Consider the following 25,123-nt stretch of genomic DNA (forward strand, 5'->3'; position numbering starts at 1 on the left):
AAAAAAATTAAAAACAAAAAATAACAACAAAAATCTAGACTTCTTGGGTACTCATCTTGCAGATGGCAGATCTTGTGCCTTTTCAACCTACATAACTGAATGGACTGACACATATAATGAATAAATAAATGAGAGGTTGCTATGGAGAAGCATGATTATTTCATTGACAAAGCAACTTTTAAAAGTAAAATGAGTATATGTGGCTGTGTTCTCATAAGAATCTAAGTTAGTAACAATATAATTTTGTTAGTTAATTCTAATTTGCTGATCTTAATGTGAGATTAGGAAATAAGGGTTTTATGGAAATATAATATCAGTATAGCAGTATAGCCATGCTGTTCATTTGGTTTGAAAAATTACTGATTTTAGCTAGTCAAGCCAGATGTTTTTCTCTCCAATAATTTTCACATATTCTTTTGGAAAATAAATAAGGAAGGTGGAAGGGATCAAGTAGCATTGGTGATTCATCATCAATATACAAGTATCTAAACAAGAAAGGGCTAGAAATCAAGAGATGAGCTGTCAAAGAGAAATGATAATGATACGTTACAAAAAATGACTGGGGAAGAGGGGCACAGGCTGTCTAATAGCTGATAGAAAATGTAAGGGTAATTATAGAGCAAAATTCTTAATGCAACTAAAGACTTTGGGCATGCAGATGTTTGAGCAAGTTAGCTAGGAAGATATAATGGAATAAGTAATAAAACACTTGAAATCTAGACTTGAGAGTGATGGCTGTTTCAGGATATGGGCTTGAAAAAATCTGGCTGTGATGGCGAGCAAAAAATATTGGTGATAAAAATTAAACCTACTGTATGATGCAGATATACCACTCCTATGTTTTACCTAATGACTCTAAGTCAACATGTTACACAGATAGTTGCATACCCATGTTAACTGCAGCACTGTTCACAGAGTTACAGGGCTAAGCTAGGATTCTATCAATAGAAGTATGCATAAAGAAAGTGGGTGTTATATACAATGGCATATTTTACAGATAGAAAGAATGAGATGATGTGGTTTGTATGAAAATGGACACAACTACTGATCATTTAGAATACATAAAATTACTCAGATGCAGAAAGATAAATATCATATGGTCATTTTCATCTGTGCATCCTAAATTTTATAGAGAGCCATAAAATAATGTATGTATATAACCTGAAAGCAGACATGAGACTGTCAGTGTGGGACAGTGGACTAGTGGGAGTGAGGGAGAAGAAAGAAGAGAATGATGATATGGAGTGAAGATAGCCAAAGTACATTAGGTGCTCATATGAAAAATGTCCTTCTATATACTTGGCCAAAAACCAAAGGTTGAGAGGCCCAAAGAACATAGTGTAGAAGCTACAGGAGTTGTTTTACTAAACAAAAATTATTTCAAGTTAAGTCATTAACCTGAACATTAAGTCAGGTTGCTTCTTGGTATTTATCTTTATGACAACTCTGTTCCATGTTTTGGTCATAGATTTTGTTGTTGTTGTTACTGTCTGTTTTGTTTTGGTTTTTGCAATGGGCAAGGGAAGCTGCAGATTCATAATTGGTGAATACTGAGAATAAGTGACTGTTGAATATTCAGCCATAACTGGGACATAATATCAACCTTCTAAGGCTCAAAGAATATCACAGAAGAGACAGAGGAAAGAACTTAAGTTGAGATTGGGGTGGAGTGTTGTGGAATGTTGTCTTCCTGACATGACATGGCTGTTGCACTCTGACTCACAAAAATCTGTTTGAGGTCTATATAAGTCTGGGATGTTCAACATCCTGTCATGGGATGAGGAAAGATTCATGGGTCCTCACATTCCTTAGAAATTATTTGTAGATCACAATTGATGTGAGAGTTATTATTATTTTTTTTTAGTTTTGCAGCAACTGGTAAGGGGCCATGCTCCTGTAAATAACCACACAGCAATGCTTTTGTTAGAAATACTAAAGAAACACAGTTGCGCGCGCGCACACATACATACACACACACACACACACACACACACACACACACACACACACACACAAAAGATGCTAGTTAGGAAGAGGATGAGGATTGTTGGACAATGGGAGGACTTTAAAAGGCAAAGAGGGGTGAATACAACAACAAAACTATGCAAATATTTTAAACTATCAGAATGAATGTATTCACATGTAATTAATGTATGCTAAAAGTGTCATAAAATGAGAAAAGTAGAAGAGCTTGGAAATATTTGATGTAATTTTAACTTTAAAGTAAAATGGAGTGCTAATCAGTGTCATTATATAAGAAGAGTCAAGGTAAGAGAAGAGATGTGTTGACTTTTAATGAGTTGAGTTTCAAATAAGCAGTGGAAAAGGTCACATCCTAATAATTTCTATGTGTCTTTAGGTAGGGAAAAAGGTAGCTCAGAACTGTCGCAAATTAACAGCAACAATCAGTGAACATGGAAAGAGGAATTTTCACTAGTATGCCTTGCTTCACTGTGTGGGCATCACAAAATAAAGCAGAGGACATGTTCTCTCTCTTTCTCCATGGGAGTTTTCAGTGGCACCTGGCTACTTTCTTCCAAAACTACAATATGTTCAGATCCCACAAGGAGCTTTATTAACATGTAAACTGAAGATTTTTAATAGCAAGCTATGTGGAGTGATAGCATCCTAGAAATCAACCATTGACTAAGGAAAGTCACAGCTAAATTTCTAATTGCAAAAGCTGAAGATCTGTTATAATGAAATGATCACATTCAATTAGACAACATGACTCATATTTGTTAAGAGCCTCATATCACCAGATTTTAATTCAATTTCTACTCAGCTCTCTTCTCAACATTAGAAGGTCCTTTAATGTTTTTGATTAAAAATATAAACAGACAGTTATACTTTTTAAGTAATGATATAAATACAATTTCTTCTATTGTATTTTAAATATGAAGATAAAAAATGAGCTAAAATTACTTAATGGAAAATTGAATGCAAAATTTCACTAATTTTATAATTTATGTTTTAATAAGAAGACTCTTAAGTTATTTGGTTTTCTTGGAAGACAAACTTTAATACCTACACATCAGCAACAGTGTCCTGTCCAAACAGCAACAACATCAAAACACTAATATTTCCAGGTCTGGAGCTGCATACTCCTTGGAAGCTTGAAGCAGAAAGATAGCAAATTCAATATTTTCTTAGGCTACAGACTGAATTTAAGACTAGCATTTGCCTCTCACATCCTAGGGAAGATGCTCTACCACTGAGCCATATACCCACCTAACTTTTTATACTTGTGCATATATTTTTAATGAGAATTAAAAATATTATAATAATTAATACAATTTTGAAATTTTTTCAGTCTAAAATAGACAAATTTGTATATTTTAAATGAAGTATTATGATATAATAAGACAAACTAACAATAAACACACAAAACTACCATAAACTTAACAGGCATATTGAAATTGTATGTGGAAGTATTTACAAATATACATGTCAATTTAGCTGTATGTATAAAACAAGCATAGAGAAATATATCATAACGTATATTAAATAATACTTTGGTACCTAAACATTTCATTATTTTCTCCTCAATTTGATTAGTTACTTTTGAAACAAGGTAATTGCTTTGTCTTTTTTTAATGTTTTTTTTCTTTTACAATACCATTCAGTTCTACATATCAGCCACAGATTCCCTTGTTCCCACCCTCCTGCCCCCCTCCCCTTCCACCAGCCCACCCCCCTCATTCCCACCTCCTCCAAGGCAAAGCCTCCCCCGAGGACTGAGATCCACCTGGTAGACTCAGTCCAGGTAGGTCCAGTCCCCTCCTCCCAGGCTGAGCCAAGCATCCCTGCATAAGCCCCAGGTTTCAAACAGTCAAATCATGCAATGAGCACAGGACCTGGTACCATTGCCTAGATGCCTCCCAAACAGATCAAGGCAATCAACTGTCTCACCTATTCAGAGGGCCTGATCCAGTTGGGGGCCCCTCAGCCTTTGGTTCATAGTTCATGTGTTTCCATTTGTTTGGCTATTTGTCCCTGTGCTTTATTCAACCTTGGTTTTAACAATTCTCACTCATATAAACCCTCCTCTTTCTTGCTAATTAGACTCCCAGAGCTCCACCTGGGGCCTAGCTGTGGATCTCTGCATCCAGATTCCTCAGTCCTTGGACGGGTTTTCTGGCACGACTATTAGGGTGTTTGGCTATCCCATCACCAGAGTAGGTCAGTTCCAGCTGTCTCTTGACCATTGCCAGCAGTCTATTGTGGGGGTATCTTTGTAGATTTCTGTGGGCCTCTCTAGCACTTTGTTTCTTCCTTTTCTCATGTGCTCTTCAATTGCTTTGTCTTAATCAAATTCCATGTCAACTCAAGAAGTTTTTTGATTTTATCAAAATGACTGAAACATTCTGTGACACAAATTCTTTTCAGTTTGATTGCACATCTCTCTTGCATGGAGACTTCTGGGTACAAGGCATTTTTGAAGTTTGTTCTATAATATCTAACAGAATAAATTGCTCATCATCACAATAGAAGGAAAGGGGAAAGAAAATAAAAGGGAGAGAGGTACAAGGAGAGGATGTAAGGAGAGGGAGCATGAGAGAGAGACAGAGAAAGGGACACAGAGAACATTTCTAGTCCTAGGGTAACATGTAGATATAGAAGAATTTCTAAGCAGTCTTAATAAATAAAGAATACAGAGCCAAATATGGGGGCAAAAGCGTTAGAGATCAGGGAAATAGTGAGAGCCACCAACCACCTTACCTCACCAGCTCTCTTAACCTGTGCCGTTATTGCCTTGCTTTTCTGCCCTCTCATTGGCTCTTAGCATAGCTACCTCACTTCCTTGTCATTGCCTATCTGTACAGACCTCCAGGTCTCTGTGGTTGATACTGGGATTAAAGGCATGTGTCACCACATTTGGCTCTTTTCCTAGTATGACCTTGAATACACAGAGACCCTACCTGCCAAGTGATCAGATTAAGGGCATTTGCAATCAGCGCCTGATTTTTTGTGTTAATGGCTTGCTAGTTCCTCTGATCTCTAGGCAAACTTTATTTATTAACATACAAATAAAATATCACCACATTTCAGCACAAATAAAATATCATCACATTTCCCCTTTTTGTCTAATAAAAATAATAAAAAATAATTTTAAAAAGTTATAACTAATATAAGAAAAACTATATACACATTTTTTGGAAGTTGCTTACAATGCTCTTTCTGATTACTTAGGTAATATTATATCCTTCTGGGGTCTTTGATGTAGTTGAAGACTAGATAGTTATAATTTTCCTTAGTTATGATAGAAGATAAGTTAAATATTAAACCTTAGACTCACAAATATAGGATAAATACATTTTCTTTAAATTTGCCAAATATAAATAGATTAGATATTATAACTGTAATTCTGCCTTGATAGCTCTTTTGTTATATATAATTTTACTATGTTAAAGTTAAAACATTCTTTTTTAATTAAACACAAAAGGGGAAATGCTGTGGGATAAAGCTTTTGTATACTGGTTTAATAAAATACTAATTGACCAGTAGCCAGGCAGGAAGTATAGGCAGGATAAGCAGACAAGGAGAATTCTGGGAATAGGAAGGTTGAGTCAAGAGACACCAGGAAGCCATCCAAGGAGCAACATGTAATGGGATGCAAGTAAAGCCACAGAACATGTGATGATACATAGATCAATAGTTATATGCTAAGAGCTAGCTAGCAAAAGGCTTGAGCCATAGCCTTGCAGTTATAATTAGCATAAGCCTTTGTGTGTTTACTTGGAGGACTTGAGTGGGGGAGATTTGTCTCAACCACTGACAGGCCAGGGCATAGGAAATCTTCCAGCTACATGTAGAGTCTTCATATTTCCCCTTTCTGAAGGAGTACTAAAGGAATATTTTGAGTGGTGTGCTTGCTTATGCTGTGTCTCAGCCTGTGAAAAGAATTCAAGGATGGTGAGAATTCCTACATTCAAATTTTGTTCATCAGCTTTCATTTACCCAGGACACTTGTTACTAACACCCATCCTGATTCTTATCCACAGGATGGTTCATATTTATTTGATTTTTTTTCTTCTTAGGTCCAGGGAGAACACTCTAATTTATTCCAATTATGTGAACTAATTTCTCTACCATCTAGTATGGTTTAATAAATCTGAAAGTTCAAGCTTCTGTTTCTATTAAAAATGATATGCTTTATTTATGTTAATAAAAAGTAACTCTTCTTTTTTGTACTGCTTATGAACTGTAGAGAAATATAAGATTTTTGTTGTATTTTGAATAAATGTAAGCAGGAAGTGGAAGAGGGATAGAAAAGATACTAATTATTCACAAACATGCACCCACCAGAATGTTAATGTATACTATGTATTTTTTTCTAGCAGTCAAGTTAGAAGCATAAAATATTTAATGCATGCATTTTCTTTTTATAGTCAACATATTGATTATTTCTAATTTAGCATATTTGCTAATACAATAGTAAAAATGCATAATATTCCCATGCTTTCATATAAAAGCTATTTATTTGCTCAATAAAATGTATCAAAGTTGTACATGGGCCCAATCAGATTAAAAACTGAAATTGGGGGAGGGTGCAATAAGTATGTATTCACATTTACACACACCCAGCTCAAGGAAATCTGTTCTCTAAAATAATGTTTTTAAAATGTTCTGACTTCCACTTATTCATTTGCCTTTTTCTTCATGGTCATAGAAGTGTTACTTCAAACATAAAATGCTTCATTGAAACCAATGATAAGGAACGAATGACTTTAGGTCAATGTTTAATTCTAGGGATATTTCCGCAGTTTTACCATAGAGTGTCTATGAATTCTATTGTGAAGGGTCTATTAAAATGTTTAGCTCATTTATAATTGGGTCATTTAACTTATTACTCATTCATTGAAGATTTCTCTCTATTTTAGATAAAAATCTTCTTCCATAAGGCATACTAATATTTTCAATATGTGAAACTTACATTTTCATATTATTTTTGCTGAGTTCTCTTTTTATGCCCCCTTTTATCTTTTATTATTCTCTCATATACTACATGCCTACCACAGCGTTCCTTCTTACCACTCTTCCCTCTCCTGCCACCAACCCCACCTCCTCTCCCCCAGATCCACTTTTTCTCCATTTCCCTTCAGAAAATAGCAGGCCTTCCAGGAATATCAACTGAACACAGCATAATTAGTTACAATTAGACTCGGCACAAACCCTCATATCAAGGTTGGACAAGGCAAACAAGTAAGAGGAAAAAGATCCCGAGAGCAGGAAAAGGAGTCAGAGACAGTCCCTGCTCCCACTGTTAGGAGTCCCACAGAGACACCAAGCTATACAACCATAACATATATGCAGAGGACCTAGATAAGACCCATATAAGTTCTCTGGTTTTCACTGAAGGCTCTGTGAGCCTCTCAGAGCCCTAGTTATCTGATTCTGTGGGCTGTGTTCTCAGGGTGTCCTCAACCCCTCTGTCTCCTACAATCCTTCCCCTTCTTTGTGGAGGTTCCTTGTTCTCCTCCTAATATTTGGCTGTGAGTCTCTGCATCTGCTCCCATCAGTTGCTGGATGAAGCCCCTCTGATTATGACTGTGCTAGGAACCAACCTATGAGTATAGCAGAATATCATTAGGAATTATTTCATTGATTTTTTTTTTTTTTGGCCAGGGATGTTTGGTTGTATCCTAGCTCTCTGGGCTATCAAGCCTCTGGTTCTGGCTCCTAGTCATCCAGGCAGTGTCAGAGTTGAGCTTCCTCTCCCTCTCTCCTGGCACTTGAGCCTCATGTTGGACCAGTCATTGGTTGCCCTCTCTCACGAGTTCTGTGCCCCCTTTACCCCAGAACATCTTGTAGGAGGAAAAAAAAATGTAGGTCATAAGTTTTGTGGCTGGATTGGTGTCCTAGGCCACCACTGAACCTTGCCTAGTTACAAAAGATAGCCGGTTCAGGCTCCATTATCCCCCATTACTAGGAGTCCTCTCTAGGGTCACCCTATTAGATTTCAGGGTGTTTCCATTATACTAGGTTTCTTTGTGATCCCTTTCAACTTTTCATTTTCAATGAGGACTTTTGACTCTAAACATGAAGTATTTATTTGCTGATCATACATATATTCTATAAAGCTTATACCACTGATACTGCTGTGTATAGCTGTGATTCAGCATCACACTGGATGAGACAGAAGGATCAGGATTGCTATTTCCACCAAGTATACTCAAAAGCTTTCCCCATTGAAATGTGTTGGCATCTTTGTTTTAAGTTTGGAAGGCTATTTAATTGAATATGGTGTGTGTGTGTGTGTGTGTGTGTGTGTGTGTGTGTGTGTGTGTGTGTGTGTGTGTGTGTGAGAGAGAGAGAGAGAGAGATGAGATGAGAGAGAGAGAGAGAGAGAGAGAGAGAGAGAGAGAGAGAATGCGTGTTGTGTGGTTTATATATGTATGTACAGAGGCCAGGGAATACTTCAGGTATGGTGTTCTCTTGTTGAACCTAAAGCTAGCCTTGTAGTCAGTAAACTTTAGCAATACTCCTGTATCTGCACACACTGTGCAGGGGCTTAGAGGCAATCTGTTGCTTCCAGGTTTTCTTACTGGGGTGCTTAGATTTAAACTTAGATATTTAAGCTTGCACAGCAAGAACTCCTACTCACCAAGTCATCTCCTTGGACCTCAGGATCGATTTTAAAATATTTTGGTTCCATTAATAGCTTGCCAACTATTGAAATGTTTTACCTCTAATTTTTACAAACTTGAGAATGCATTATCACTATTATATTTTCAAAAAGGTAATTTGAAAATCATATGTAAGAAGAGGCCAGCAAATCAATTGCTTTGCACTATCTCTAATACACTGATTATCATTATTATTTCTGTCAATCATTGTTCCTTCACTTGAATATGAATTTCAATGATTTGTTGATTTTCTACTAATGGAAAAGACATTGTTTCGCATTGCCTATTGTGTGGGTCTGATGGCAATATGTTCTCCAGATTCTACTATAAGAAAATAACTTTTTATTTAGTTGAAAACACAGAGTTCTTTGCAAGAATCCCCTCCTTTCCAATATTTTGGTGGCATCACTCTATTGTCTTCCTTTCCATTACTCTTTGATTAGATATTTACTTTCAAATACATTCTCACTCCTTTCTTTTCTGTTGTAGAGCTTTAATGTTCTCTGTAACTCTGCTTTGCTGCATCTCCAATACAGTTACCTTTTCCTTTGTAGTCATCAAGATTGACTTGGTAGTTAGATGTCTTTCATCTCCTTGGGAGAAAGAAAGTAACTTTTATCTCCTAAAGCCTTTCCTCTTCCCATTATCTTTGCTATTCCTGGAATGAGAACTATACAGAGACTGAATGTGTTGACCTAACCTACAGTTCTTGAATGCTTTGGTGTGTGCTTTCATTTTCATTTTCCCTCTCTTACTTTAGATCAGTTTGAAATATTTTTACTGAAATTCTTAAAACACAAAGTATTACTTGTCTGTTCCACCGAGTATTCTCTCTTACAAGGATTATATATTACATTTGAATTTTAGAATGCTTAGTATTTGTTTTTAATTGAGTGATTCCCAGTCATTCTATTCATTTTGTTTTAAGAATAGCTGTTTTTTTTTGTTTTTTTTTTTTTTGGGGGGTTTTTTTTTCTTGCTTTCCTTAATCTTGCATGTGGCCAATTTAAGACATTATTCATCATATGATCACTATTCTCTGATGATAACTCTGTTCTTATCAATTTACTACAAAACTATTTCTGTTAGCACATGCAGACTAACTGTGTTCTACTTGAACACCCCCTCTTTCTGGTCCACTGTCATTTTGGAGATATTTTGAGAAGCAAACTCACAAAACTGAAATTCTACTGGTTGTCAATTTTCCATTTCAAATATCTCAACCTCTTCATTTCCTTATGTATTAAGTTTAATTTTAAAACAATATTTTTAATATTTATTGCAGGTGTGTTAGATATCTGTGTTCTGCATTCAAAAGAGGGCCCAGAATCCTAATATATATATAAAATTTCACAGCTTCATATAACAAAGGCATTTATAATTTCTATTGTCCCACTGAGGAATCCAAGAAGAAATTTCAATGAATAGCTCACTATCAGTAGAAGACTAGACACTATGGAATTGTATTTTGTTATAAATTCTTATTGTAAAGAATAAAATGTATACCAAAAAACAATAGTATTTTCATTTCCTTTTGGCCAGCAAATCAGTTACTTTGAATCATTTCTAGCACACTGATTACCATCCATCTTAATGATTTTAAGTGTGTAGCTCTTCTGTGGCTATGCTTAATTAAAGGCATGATTAATTACAATTGTGACCACTTATTCCTTTCTAATTAAATTCCAAGTAGCAAAATACAATGGATTACAATTATTTCTGCAGCTACCTCAGATGGTGGTTGATTTTTTTTTGCCTTAACTGTTGCTTTGATTGCTGTTCTCTTAATCAAGCTTTCTGTGAACCTAAATTAGCTATCACATATGCAAAACTGAACATTTCATGCAAAAATACCAAAACTAAAAAAAAATCCTGTTTTATTGAGAAATTAAAGAAACACTATTTATTAAATTGCTCATAGTTGAACAATTCAAAAGTCTTGATTTACAAATAATTGTAAAGATTCCATAAAATAATAGATATGTTGCGTGTTTACAATTGTTTGGTTCTATGTTCTATGCTTTTTTTTTTCTTTCTTTCTAACCCACAGAGCTGTGTGGCTGGAATTTTCCCCAATCCCATCTGGCACTGTTTCTTCAGTCCTGTGGTCCTGCAGCTGCTTATAAAATTATTCAGAGGCTTAATATTAATTACCAATTGTATGGCCTATGGCAGGATTCTTGCTAGCTAGGTCTTATAACAACCCATTTTATTAATCTATAAGTTGTCATATGGCCGTGGCATTACCGGTCTGCCGGCATCTTGCTGTTCCTTTGGCAGTGACTGGCATCTTTCCCCCTCCACTCTTCTTTCCATTTATCTGCTTTGATTTCCTACCTACCTCTAAGCTGCCTTGCCATAGGCCAATGAAGCTTTATTTATCAATCAGTCAGAGCAACACATATTCACAGTGTACAGAAATACATCCCCCAGCACTTCCCCTTTTATATCTAATCCAAAAGGAAGGTTTTAATTTTAACAAAGTAAAATTACATATAATAGAACAATTATCAAGCAGTAATTACAGTTATAATATCTAGTCTATTTGCATTTGGCAAAATTAAAGAAAATATTTTATTATCTATCCTATATTTGTGAGTCTAAAGTTTCATATCTAATTCATCTTTTATTATAAGCAAAGAAAATAGTAACTATCTAATCTTTAACTACATCAAAGACCCCAGAAGGATATAATATTACCTAAGTAAACAGAAAGTGCATTGTAAGAAACTTCCAAATTCTGGAAATGATAGAGACAGCTGGCTGCTTGGACAGTCACTCAACGTTTCTCAGCAATGTTGGGTCATCCATCTTCAGCCTATAGCTCAGTTGCTTCTTCCTGAGTCCTGCGGAATGTCTTGCAGTCTCTTCTGTGAAGCAGGAAACTGAAGGACCATCTTGCCTTGTTTTAGCAAAATTTAGTGGTCATTTCTCCATGGGTTCTGCATGTCCAGTTGATACATCATTTTGTCAAGCAGTCTAGGCAAGAACAGTTTCTTGTCCAAATGGCTAACTTTTGTCATAATGAAAGCAAACTCTATATGGAGTTTTTTCAACACCTGTCATCTTCTTTGAAGAAAATCAGTGCTGCCAGGAGCAGATGTGTCTCACTGTCCAGAAAACCTAAGTTTTTAAAACATTTTAAATGCCATATTCTGTAAGTTTTTGAGGGGTTTGAAGATTACCTACCTAACTGAAATAGATCATTGTATATCTAGAAAACTTAACTAACTTGACTATGAGTTTGATTATCATGGATGACTAATTATTAATCTGTATTTCTTAATTATATATAGCAATTTCAAATGAGCAGCACAAATATAATACCTTAAATAAGAATAGAACTATACATACAGTATAACAAAATTAACTTTAGATTTGTATCAATAAATTAAAATCCATAGCAATGTAAAGCATTTTAAACAAGTTGTAGTTCGTTAAAAGTAGATTGAATAATCTACCTTTTCTTCCTATCATGTCTATATATCCCCTTTTCTTTTTTAGAAAGAGATTGCATTCATAACTAACTCCCTTCAAATAAAAATAAACATTTATAAACAATAATTTGGGAATGTGGGCATAGACTCTCATATTATTTCCTGTTGGTAGAGGGTGCTGGTAATCTTATGGGGATCTTGAGAAAATTAAGAATTACAGTTAAATCTGGACTGTAGTTTGTGAGGATAGATCATCTCAGCCAGTTACTTTGAAACTGATTTTGGATGTTGGATCATCTGGGCCATGGTGTCATCAGAGACTTTTCAGGGGGTCTTGGATGATCAAACCATATTAGCCTTGAAGCAATCCACAGATTCTTACCTTCTGTAGAAACAAAAGCAGAACTGCTTTTCCAAAGCAATGTATCCTTAATGTCAAGATACCTTTAATATATATATGTTTAACTCAGCAGCCTTTATATTCAAATGTCTTTCTGTAGTTAAAAATCCCAGAGGCAATATAATCCAGACTCTGTGTGTGATTTCCATCTTTACATAGCTTATTTTTTACATTACTTTTACTGTCTCTTTAAAGACTTTATTTTTTAAATATATTTCTTTATATAACCATCTATCCTCCTTTTCCTCTCTCTTCCTATCCTATGTACATTTTTATGCAACGTAGATCTTTTAGAATTTTATTCCATCTGAATCTGTCTTATTGTGAATCTATAATCCTTCTCTGACCAGGAGAGATTTTAAATTGTTAAATTGCATGACTAGGATGAAAAACAGCAGCCTTGGCTGTTGACTCTGCCCACCTCAGCTTCCCAACATGTTGGAGGTACCCAGGAGAGTCATGCTTACCCTGCCAACTCTGGGGTCCATGATGCCACTATGTAGTGTGCAGCTGGCTCATAAACTTTTTTTTTTTTCTATGTGAGTAAAGGCTAAATCTATACAGCTTGGAGACACCTCTGTGTACTGTAGCAAGAATCTGGCATCCTATAGGTCACAAACTAGCCATACTGTAGCTCAAGCCCACATACCATAGCTTTCCTGAGAGACAGAACTAGGAAGCTGTTTTTAGCTCTATTTTAGAATCTCTTTTTAAGTTTTCTCAAGTGTTGGGTGGAAAGTCGAGCCAACACGTTGAGCAGCCAAATATAGCTGAAAGTTTCTCAGGTCCTGCCCAGCCCACAGTCCCACAGCTGCTTATAAAATAATCATTCAGATGCTTAATATTAATTACCAATTGTATGGCCTATGGCAGGCTTCTTGCTAGCTAGTTCTTATAACTTAGCCCATTTCTATTAATCTATAAGTTGCTATGTGGCCATGGCATTATTGGTCTGCTGGCATCTTGCTGCTCCTTCAGTAGTGGCTGGCATCTCGCCCCTGTCTCCTCTCTTCTCTCAATATATCTGCCTGGATTTCCCACCAGCATCTAAGTTGCCTTGCCATAGGCCAATGAAGCTTTATATATCAACTAATCAGAGCAATACATATTCACAGTGTACAGAAAGACATTCCCCAGCACTGTCTAATAAGATGATGACATGCACAGGGCTTTTCGGTGATCAAATTGCTAAAATATGACAGAGCTCCACAACCTCAGAGATACCAAACTGATGCAGCTCAATGTATTCATCACAATGAACTTTGAAGAGACTTTGAGTCAGTAAGTCCAGGGTATTTTTAAGTAATGAACAAAACTTTTAATGACTCATGTCTGAGAAAGGGAGTAGCACATTCTATGCTGGAACAACAGAATACCACATTGGAACATACCACCAAGGACTGAAGAGGATGTATGGAGAAAGAAACTTCCATAGTACTCTAAGAGTACAATCAGGTAGCAGTCATCCTGCAATGACTTTATCAAAATTATTTATCTAAATTAAACTTGTGTTGGTTTTATTGAGCAGCGATTTCACTCCTTGTTATATATTTTAAAGAATGTCTTCCAAGACCTATGAGAATGCACATATCATTTAAAGTAACAGAAACTGAATAATACTGTAGTCTAATGTCCTGTATAAATTACAGCATTTATTCCACAAATTTACTACATAGTTATGCTATATAATTACACCTACACCTGGATACCTATCTAAAGGTTAGTCTTATAGGAAAATAGAAATGGTGATTGGAGAATGAATGTATCCTTGTGCTGATCAAGGCAAGTTCTTCATAACTGAGCTACATTCCATAAAATTTAATAATATGTAAAAACAGTAAAAATTGAGTTACAAGTTGTGAATGTAACTCATAACTTGTCTCATCTGATACTAATATACAATTTATAAAAAGATAAGAAAAGTAACAAAATAGGACACTGGTAGTCATCATTATCACTTGTGGTATATTCCAGTACAACACTGAAGGGGTCCTTTAATTTGGATATAACCGTTATTGGCAAAGATATTTTCTGTACATATACCATTGGTATATCCATTTGATAACTATTTAATTCATAGTTTCTGTTAGTCAGAAATACACAAAATAGTTGTGATTTTCCCTTATAAAGAGAGCAGCACAAGGAAAAACCAAAAATGAAAATAGTATTAATTAAATTTCAGCACATGAAAAAATAAGAGATGAAATATGAAAAGACTGAAAATGAAAAAAGACTGAAATGAAATGAGAATTTTGGGAAATATGCATGCATTCAATATGGTAAATGGATGTTCATTATTTCTGATTTAGCTGTCTATCCATCATCCAGCCAGCCAGCTAGCCAGCAAGCCAGTTACACCATAACAATAACTAATGGCCTATTAGGTACTGGACAAATAGCTTCCTGGGCAATGATATTTCAGTAGCACACAAGAAAAACATAGTCTCTGCATAAACAAAAATAACTTTTATCACAGTGGAATTTAGAAATTGCAAGTACTTTGGTGTTGAAAACAGGTTTTCTAAATTGCCTGTTTTTTTCTAGGTACAATAATTAGACTTTTACCAAAAGCTGAGAAGTAAATATCTAGCCCATTGTCAACAGGAAATATTGTCCTAGGAAACATATTGACAAAACTGCAAGAGTCAAAGGAAGTGTAAGTTCAAATGAACAGTTATCAATCGGATATAGTTTTTGGTATAGGGATGGAGTCTTGTATCTTCTTCCCCTCTAAGCACTTGGACCACATCTGGCTTAGACATATGCAGGCTCTGTGCATGCTACCATGGTCTCTGTGACTTTATGCGTGCAGCAATCCTGTTATGTTCAGAAGGCCTTGTTTCCTTGGTGTTTTTCATTACCACTGGCTCTTAAATCTTTCTTCTCTTTTCACAGAGTTTCTAGAGCCACAGATGAGGGATTTGATGGAGGTATGCAATTTAGGACTCTGTGCCCTAAGTTCTCTTACTCTCTGTACACTATCCAGTTTTGGTTTTCTGTATTTTTGCCCATCTAGTCCAGGAAGAGACTTCTCTGATGATGGCTAACAAGATACTGCTCAATGAGTATGGTACAATGTCATTGTGAGCCATTCTGTTGCTATGCTCCTTAGAATAACAATAGTATTTTGGTTTTCTCCAGGTGCATCACCTCTCTACCTTTAGGTTCTTGACCACTTTGACAGTATCATAAATGATTTTCATCTCATGGAGTCAGCCTAATTTCCAATCAGATATTGGTTGGCTCTGACATAAGCTTTGTACCACTATTGCCATAGTTCATATTATAGGCAGAATACCATTGTTGATTGAAGGGTTTGTAGTTGGGTTGGTGATTACATCCTTTAATAGTTTGGAGAGCACCAATTGCCTTGGCAATAGTTTAGATTATTTGGGGGTTTCAATGGTACCCATTTGTCCAACTACTCAATTAGATATAATCCTTTCCAAGCACTGGAGGTTTCGTCCAATGCTGGGGGATGTCAAAACAAAGGGCTTTGTCTCCCCCATTATTTGTTGATTCCAGTTTATATTTCTTGTGTGTGTGTGTGTGTGTGTGTGTGTGTGTGTGTGTGTGTGTGTTTATGAAACTTCTACTATATTAGGTTTTCATATAACCTGTCAAATAGCCCTCAGTTTTAGTTGTCCCTCTCTGTATTCCTTTCTTTACCCCTTCCCCTTTCCCATTTGATCTTCCCATTCCAGTCTCTCTATCCTCTATTAATCTATAGCTATGTATTCTATTTCCTCTTACTAGAGAGGCATTTCCTTCACCCCTAGACCTTTACATATAACCTCTGTGGGAACAGAGATTGTAACCTGCTTATGTGGAATAAATTGTTGAGATATACAGATTGTAACCTGCTGATATAGAGTATATTGTTGACACGTAAGGGAAAGCAAAAGTGGAAGGGAAAGAAGAAGTAAAATGTCTTGAAGTTTAGCTAACTTTATTTGCTTTGGTTTTATCTCCAGAATCCTGTTTTCCAGGCTTAAGTAAATTGTGCTCAACAATTCTAAAAAATTGTTTTCAATTTGAAAAAAAAGTGGATACAATTATAGAGACTGTGGTTGGGTTCTAATTTTTGATCTGTGTAACAAAATTCTCCATGTGACAGGATCACAAGAATTATGGCTATAATAATAGAGAAATTGTTAATGTTTCTGAGAAATTAAAATCCAAATATTAGGGTGAAACTACACATATTTCAGAAAAAATCTAAGGTTAGCTTGTCTTTATAACAGAAAAGCAAGATAGCTCTAATGAAGTAATAAAAGCAATGTTCTTAGACAAAATGAATAGCAAGCAACATGGATATAATTGTTCAACCTAAGAAAGAAATCAATGTTGAAGAAGTCAGCAAAACTGAAGAAAGTGGGAGCAAGAGAAGTCCAGCATTTAGCAATGGCTATCTGATCCATGAAAGTGACAGGTGGTTTTCACTTCAGAGGTGAATATTTGTCAGCCATGTGCACTGATTTCAGCTGTAAAAGTGTTTGAAGTTCATGTGTGATTGCAGATCCTTTTTTTTTTCCTTTTCTTTTACACCAGTTAGTTTTATAAATTATTGATTCTGGAAATAGATATTAAGTGAGGATTGGTAGCATCATATTTTAACTGGAGGAATGTCTTCAGTGAAATAAAAGATTTGAGGAACCAGAATGGACCGATATAAATCCACTCAAAGCCTTTTGAAAACAAGGGAAGTAGAGCAGGACTTGTCAGGCTTAGTCCACGGCCTAAACCTGAAAACACCTCACATACACAATTGATGGCCAGTTAGATGCATCTTTGGTGGCCAGTCTGCATACCTTTCACAGATCTTGGCTGGAGCCTTCTCGGAGGAATTGATGTCAGCACATAAGATGAAGCCTATCTTGCAGATGCTGAGGTCACACAACTGCAGTATTCTGAGTTAATCAAAAACATTTTTCTCTTAAAGCAAGATCCAAGTACTGTGTCTACATGAAAAACACAACTGAATAATTTATATGAATACAGCATTTAAAGATAAATTTATTAATATAATTTTTCTCTAATTCACTTTCTATCTATCAAATATTAAGTATCATTTTAAGTACATATTAAGCATTTATGCTACAGAAAATAAAATCAGTTAAAGATGAATTAAAAGACAACTGAGAGCTGCATATGTTGATGCTCATCTATTATACAAGCATTTGGGGAGTTGAGAGAGCAAGAGTGCCATGGTGTCACACAAGTCTTTATACCTTGAGTTTCAGGTTACCTTTGGCTATATAGTTTTACCCTGCTTTTAATTAAGTAAAAACAAGAAAAAGCAAAGGAAAACAAAAAGAGCAATTAACTTAGAGTCTGCCTATTATTATTATTATTATTATTATTATTATTATTATTATTATTTTAAGGGAGTTCTAAAAGAGCATGTGTTCAACCTCAAACCCAGTTTTGAGATATTGCCAAGGATTTCTAGAGTAAGTACACATAAATAAAGTTTAAAAAAATCAGAAAATGTGGAGTACAAAGGATGGTTTTATATTTAGTATGATCACTGGGCTTTTTTCACTGTATTTAGAATTAAAATTAGACTAGACACATATGCCCACCTCTTCTCCAATTCCAAGTCATTTATAAATAGTATACGTTCCATTCACTTGCCTGCAAATTTCATTAGGTTATTGTTTTTTTTTTAACTGATGAGTAATACTCCATGGTGTAAATGTACCACATATTCTTTATCCATTCTTTAGTTGAGGGCCATCTGGGTTGTTTCCAGGTTATACCTATTACAAATAAAGCTGCTATGAGCATAGTTGAGCTAGTGTACTTGTGGTATGACTGAGCATCCTTTGGTATATACCCAAGAGTGGTATCACTAGATCTTGAGGTATATAGATTCCCAATTTTCTGAGAAACCACAATATTGATTTCCAAAGTGGCAATACAAGTTTTCCACGAGCAGTGGTGGAGTGTTCCTCTTACTTCACATTCTTCCCAACATAAGCTGTCATCAGTAATTTTGATCTTAGCAATTCTGACAGGTGTAAGATAGAATCTCAGAGGTGTTTTGATTTGCATTTCCCTGATAACTAAGGAAAAATTATCCTGAATGAGGAAACCTAGACTCAGAAAGACAAACAAACAAAGTACATGTATGTACTCACACATAAATGTATATTAGAAGTAAAGTAAATGATAACCAGGCTACAATTCACAGCCCCAGAGTAGCTCGGTAACAAGGAGGACCCTAAGAGGGACACATGAATTATCCTGGGAAGGGGAAATAAATGAGATCTCCTGGGTAAACTGGGGGTTGGGAGGAGATAGAGGTGAGGGGATGGGGAATGGGAACATCAGGGATTAGATCAGGATGACCTAGTTAGGGGAGGGACAGAAAGGGAGAGCAATGAAAGATTTCTTGATAGAGGGGCCATTATGGGTTTAGGGAAAAATCTGGTGCCAGAGAAACTCCCAGTAATCCACAAGGATGGACTCTTAACAGTAGTAGACAGGGTGCTTGAACTGGCCTCTTATAATCAGATTGGTGATTACCCTAATTTTCATCACAGAACCTTCATCTAATAACTGATGTAAGCAGAGCTAGAGATCCACAGCAAAGCACTGGGAAAAGCTCCAGGAGTCAAGCTGAAGAGAGGGAGGAGAGATTATATGAGCAAGGAAAAACTCAGAGACTGTTGACCCATGCTTGTGAGAGCTCAGGAACTTTAGACTGGTAGCTAGGGAGCCTGCATAGGACCAATCTAAGCCCACTGTATGTGGGTGGCAGTTGTGTAGCTTGATCTGTTTGTGGCCCCTAACAATGGGACCAAGATCTGTTCCTGGCACATGAGCTGTTTTTTTGGAACCTCCTCCCTATGGTGGGATGCCTTCATGCAGTGGGAAGGAGCTTAGTCCTGACTCAACTTCGTATACCATGTTTTGTTGACTCCCATGGAAGGCCTTACACTTTCTAAGGAGTTGATGGGGGGTAGAAAGGAGGGTGGGGGAAGGAACAGAATGAGAGGGGGGAGAGAAAAATATGGTTGGTATGTAAAATAAATAAAAAAATTAATAAAATGTAAATATATGTATATATGATTTTAAAATTTGTATTTATGCCAGGTGGTGGTGGTGCACGCCTTTAATCCAGCGCTCAGGAGGCAGAGACAGGCGGATCTCTGTGAGTTCGAGGCCAGCCTGGTCTCCAAAGTGAGTTCCAGGAAAGGCACAAAGCTACACAGAGAAACCCTGTCTCGAAAAACCAAAAATAAATAAATAAATAAATAAATAAATAAATAAATAAATAAATAAATAAATAAAATTGTATTTATATGTATGAGTGATGTTTTGCCAAGACCAGAAAAAGATATCATATACCTTGGAACTGGAGCTAAAAGCAGTTGTTAACTGCTCAGTGTGGGTGCTGGGGACTTAACTAATGTTCTCTGAAGGAGCTATGCCAATTCTTTACTCCTGGACATCTCTCTAACTGTGAGATTATATATATTTATATGTGAGTTTATTAAACATATATGTAATAGTTTTTAATAAAAGTAGACTTATATCACGCTCCCCTAGCTTTTCTTCCTCCAGCCACTGTTAGCTATATTCTATAAAATTCTTCCAATGTCCCCCAACCTCAAGTAGATAGTCTCTTTTTCTTTGATTATATTTGTTCCATGTGTGTATAGACATATAAATGTGTATATATATATATATAATGTGTATATATACACACACACACATAAATACACATATACCTGCTAAGTCTGTTTTATTTTTGTTGTTTGTGAGTGTAAAGTTTCCAAACTGACTGCTCTACAATGGACAACCAATTAGGGGACCTTATTAGTTGCCTATAGGTCTTTATCTAAAGGGAGGATCCTACAAAATTTCCCTTTCCACATTAACATGTCCATTGATATTGCTATTGTTCCAGTCTTGCTAATGCAGCCATTTCTAGAAGAGACAGTCTCAAAGCAAATTTTCTGGCATTCTTACTCTTACAAGCTTCTTTCCTCCTCTTTCACAATGTTCCCTGAGCCACTGATGCCATAGATATGATGTAGAGTCATCCATTGAGACTGGGCTCCCCATATCTGTTAATCTCTGCATTGTGTCCTGTTGAGTTTTTCTGTGAAGGTCTTAATTTGCTTTGAAGAACAGCTTTTTTGATGAGGGATGATAGCTACATTGACATATGGGTATATGAATAAGATTTAGAATACATTAAGAAATTATACTTGGCTAGCAAAGAGATAGTAGTAGATATTTTTCCAAGGTTCATTACCTAACTATCCCTTGGAAGCTGGCTAAATTTCCAGTACTGGACACGATTTCCCTCTTGTTGAGTAGTGCATCTTAAATCCAATTAGAAAGTTTTTCATTGCCAAAAACTTGTGAGTGTTACTTACTGCACCTTTATGAATATTTTGCCGTGTTGATAATTGTCATGGTGCATAGATGCTGAATCTGGGAAGGACTGTTTAATTGCTGCCCTCTTTGGCAGCTTGATTTGTATTTTCTGGAACCATAGAATCTAAATCATAGCAAAGAAACTTTCAGTTCAGATCTACTTTGATTCATCTGAGTTGTGTGCCCTATATATTTTGTGTCATCAGCAAAATAGGTTAGGGCCTATTCCTAACACCGAAGAGGCAACAAAGAACTACATTGATAATGTATATTGTTGGTATTAACTTGGACTAACTACCCTGATTATCATGCTCAGCAATGAAAAAAAAGGTAAATAAGACAACTTTCAGATTTGTTTTTTTTTCAATTTCTTTTTTAATTTTACAATACTATTCAGTTCTACATAACAGTCACAGATTCCCTTGTTCTCCCCCTTCCTCCCTACCTCCCCTTCCCCCAGCCCACTCCCCATTCCCACCTCCTCCAGAGCAAAGGCTCCCATGAGGACTGAGATCGACCTGAAAGACTCAGTCCAGGCAGGTCCAGTCCCCTCCTCCCAGATTGAGCCAAGCATCCCTGCATAAGTCCCATGTTTCAAACAGCCAACTCATGCAATGAGCCCAGGACCTGGTATCACTGCCTAGATGCCTCCCAAACAGATCAAGCCAATCAACTGTCTCACCTATTCAGAGGGCCTGATCCAGTTGGGGGCCCCTCAGCCTTTGGTTCATAGTTCATGTGTTTCCATTCATTTGGCTATTTGTCCCTGTGCTTTATCCAACCTTGGTTTCAACAATTCTCGCTCATATAAACCTTTCTCTTTCTTGCTAGACTCCCGGCGCTCCACCCGGGGCCAAGCCATGGATCTCTGCATCCAGATTCCTCAGTCCTTGGATGGGGTTTCTGGCACAACTATTAGGGTATTTGGCCATCTCATCACCAGAGTAGGTCAGTCCCGGCTGTCTCTCAACCAATGCCAGCAGTCTTTTGTGGGGGTATCTTTGTGGATTTCTGTGGGCCTCTTTAGCACTTTGTTTCTTCCTTTTCTCATGTGGTCTTCATTTACCATGGTCTCCTATTCCTTCTTCTCCTTCTCTGTTCTTGATCCAGCTGGGATTTCCCTCTCTGTTTCCCTCAACCCTCACCCTTCATTGTTCCACTCATGTCCAGGTTGTTCATGTAGATCTCAGCCATTTCTCCATCATTGGGCGATCCTCGTGTCTTTCTTGGGGTCCTGTTTTCCAGGTAGCCTCACTGGTGATGTGAGTAGCAGTCCAGTCATCCTTGTTCCACATCTAGTATCCTCCTATGAGTGTATACATACTATATTTGCCTTTCTGAGTCTGGGTTACCTCACTCAGGATGATTTTTTCGAGATCCATCCATTTTCCTGCAAACATCATGATGTCATTGTTTTTCTCTGCTGAGTAGTATTTCATTGTATATATGTGCTACAATTTCTTTATCCATTCTTCAGTTGAAGGGTATCTACATTGTTTCCAGGTTTTGGCTATTACAAACAATGCTGATATGAACATAGCTGAGCAAGTGCTCTTGTGGTATGATTGAGCATTTCTTGGGTATATGCCCAAGAGTGTTATAGCTGGATCTTGGGGGAGATTGATTCCCAATTTTCTAAGAAAGTGCCATAGATTTCCAAAGTGGTTGTACAAGCTTGCATTCCCACCAGCAGTGGAGGAGAGTTCCCCTCGTTCCACGTTCTCTCCAGCATAAAGTGTCTTCAGTGTTTTTGATCTGAGCCATTCTGACATGCGTAAGGTGGTATTTCAGAGTTGTTTTGATTTGCATTTCCCTGATGATTAGGGATGTTGAGCAATTCCTTAAATGTCTTTCAGCCATTTGAGTTTCCTCTGTTGAGAATTCTCTGTTTAGATGGAGAGAAACTCAAAGCAATTCCACTAAAATCAGGAACAAGGCAAGGATGTGACTCTCCCCATACTTATTTAATATAGTACTTGAAGTTCTAGCCAGAGCAATAAGACAACATAAGGAGATTAAGGGGATACAAATTGGAAAGGAAGAAGTCAAGCTTTCCCTATTTGCAGATGACATGATAGTATACTTGAGTGACCCCAAAGATTCCACCCAGGAACTGATAAAGCTTATAAACACCTTCAGCAACATAGCAGCATACAAGATCAACTCAAAAAAAAAAAAAAAAATCAATAGCCCTCCTATATACAATGGACAAAGAAGCCGAGAAGTAAATCAGAGATACATCACCCTTTACAATAGCCACAAATGACATAAAATACCTTGGGATAACTCTAACCAAGCAAGTGAAGGAACTATATGACAAGAACTTTAAGTCCCTGAAAAAAGAAATTGAAGAAGATGTCAGAAAATGGAAAGATCTCCCATGCTCATGGATAGGCAGGACTAACATAGTAAAAAATGGCAATTTTACCAAAAGCAATCTACAGATTCAATGCAATGCCCATCAAAATACCACCACAATTCTTCACAGACCTGGAAAGAATAATACTCAACTTCATATGGAAAAACAAAAAACCCAGGATAGCCAAAAGAATCCTGTACAATAAAACAACCTCTGGAGGCATCACAATCCCTGACTTCAAGCTCTACTATAGAGCTACAGTAATAAAAACAGCTTGGTATTAGCATAAAAACCGACATGTGGACCAATGGAATCGAATTGAAGACCCTGACATTAACCTGCACACCTATAAACATATAATTTTTGACAAAGCCAAAAGTGTACAATGGAAAAAAGAAAGCATCTTCAACAAATGGTGCTGGCATAACTGGATATCAACGTGTAGAAGGCTGCAAATAGATCCATATCTGTCACCATGCACAAAATTTAAGTCCAAGTGGATCAAGGACCTCAATATAAATCCAGCTACTCTGAACCTGCTAGAATAGAAAGTAGGAAGTAGTCTTGAATGCATTGGCATAGGAGATCACTTTCTAAATATAACACCAGTAGCACAGGCACTGAGAGAAACAATCAATCAATGGGACCTCTTGAAACTGAGAAGCTTTTGTAGAGCAAAGAATAAGGTCAACAAGGCAAAGCGACAGCCTACAGAATGGGAAAGATCTTCACCAACCCCACATGTGACAGAGGACTGATATCCAGAATATATAAGGAACTCAAGAAATTAGACATCAAAATGACCAACAGTCCAATTAAGAAATGGGCTATGCAACTTTGAGATTTCATCTCACCCTAGTAGAATGGCCAAAATTAACAAAAAACAGACTAAAAGCTGTTTGCAAAATTGTGGAAAAAGAGGAGTCCTGACTCAGTGTTGGTGGGAATGCAAATTGGTTGAGTGACCTCTCTGAAAATCAGTATAGAGTATCATTTAAATGTAAATATAAATCTAGCACATGACCCAGCCACACCACTCTCTGGCATATGCTCAAAGGAACAGACATCCTACATCATAGGTACTTGTTCAGCAATGTTCCTGACTGCCCTATTCACAATAGCCAGGAAAACAACCTAAATGTTCCTCAGCAGACAAATGCATAGTGAAAATGTAGTACTTAAAGACAATGGGATACTATTCAAGTGTAAAGCACAATGAATTCTTGAATTTGTAGGTAATAGGATAAACTGAAAAAGATTATATTGAGTTATATAACCTAGAACCAGAAAGTTAAATGCTGTATGCTCTGTCTCATCTGTAGTACCTACCTCCAAATCATCAGATATGAATATGCAACTTGGAATTACCACAGAAACCAAAAAATTGTAAGGTGACTATTTCAGTGGAGAGGGGACTTAGAAAGGCAATAGAGGGCTGGAGAGATGGCTCAGGGGTTAAGAGCACTGGCTGCTTTTCCAGAGGTCCTGAGTTCAATTCCTAGCAAACACATGGTGGCTCACAACCATAAATAATAGTGACATCTGGTGCCCTCTTCTGACACATAGGCATAATGTATACAAAATTAATTAACTAATCTGAATAAATAAATAAATAAATAAATAAATAAATAAATAAGTTAATTTAAAAAAAAAAAAGCCGGGCGGTGGTGGTGCATGCCTTTAATCCAAGCACTCGGGAGGCAGAGCCAGGCAGATCTCTGTGAATTCGAGCCCAGCCTAGGCTACCAAATGAGTTTCAGGAAAGGTGCAAAGCACACAGAGAAACCCTGTCTCAAAAAACCAAAAAAAAAAAAAAAAAAAAAAAGAAAGAAAGAAAGAATAGAAAAAGAAAGGCAATAGCAAGATATAGGTTGTATGAATTTCCAAACAGAATAACGAGGAG

This window comes from Peromyscus leucopus, chromosome 2 (genome assembly GCF_004664715.2).
Source record: "Peromyscus leucopus breed LL Stock chromosome 2, UCI_PerLeu_2.1, whole genome shotgun sequence".
Lineage (NCBI taxonomy): Eukaryota > Metazoa > Chordata > Mammalia > Rodentia > Cricetidae > Peromyscus > Peromyscus leucopus.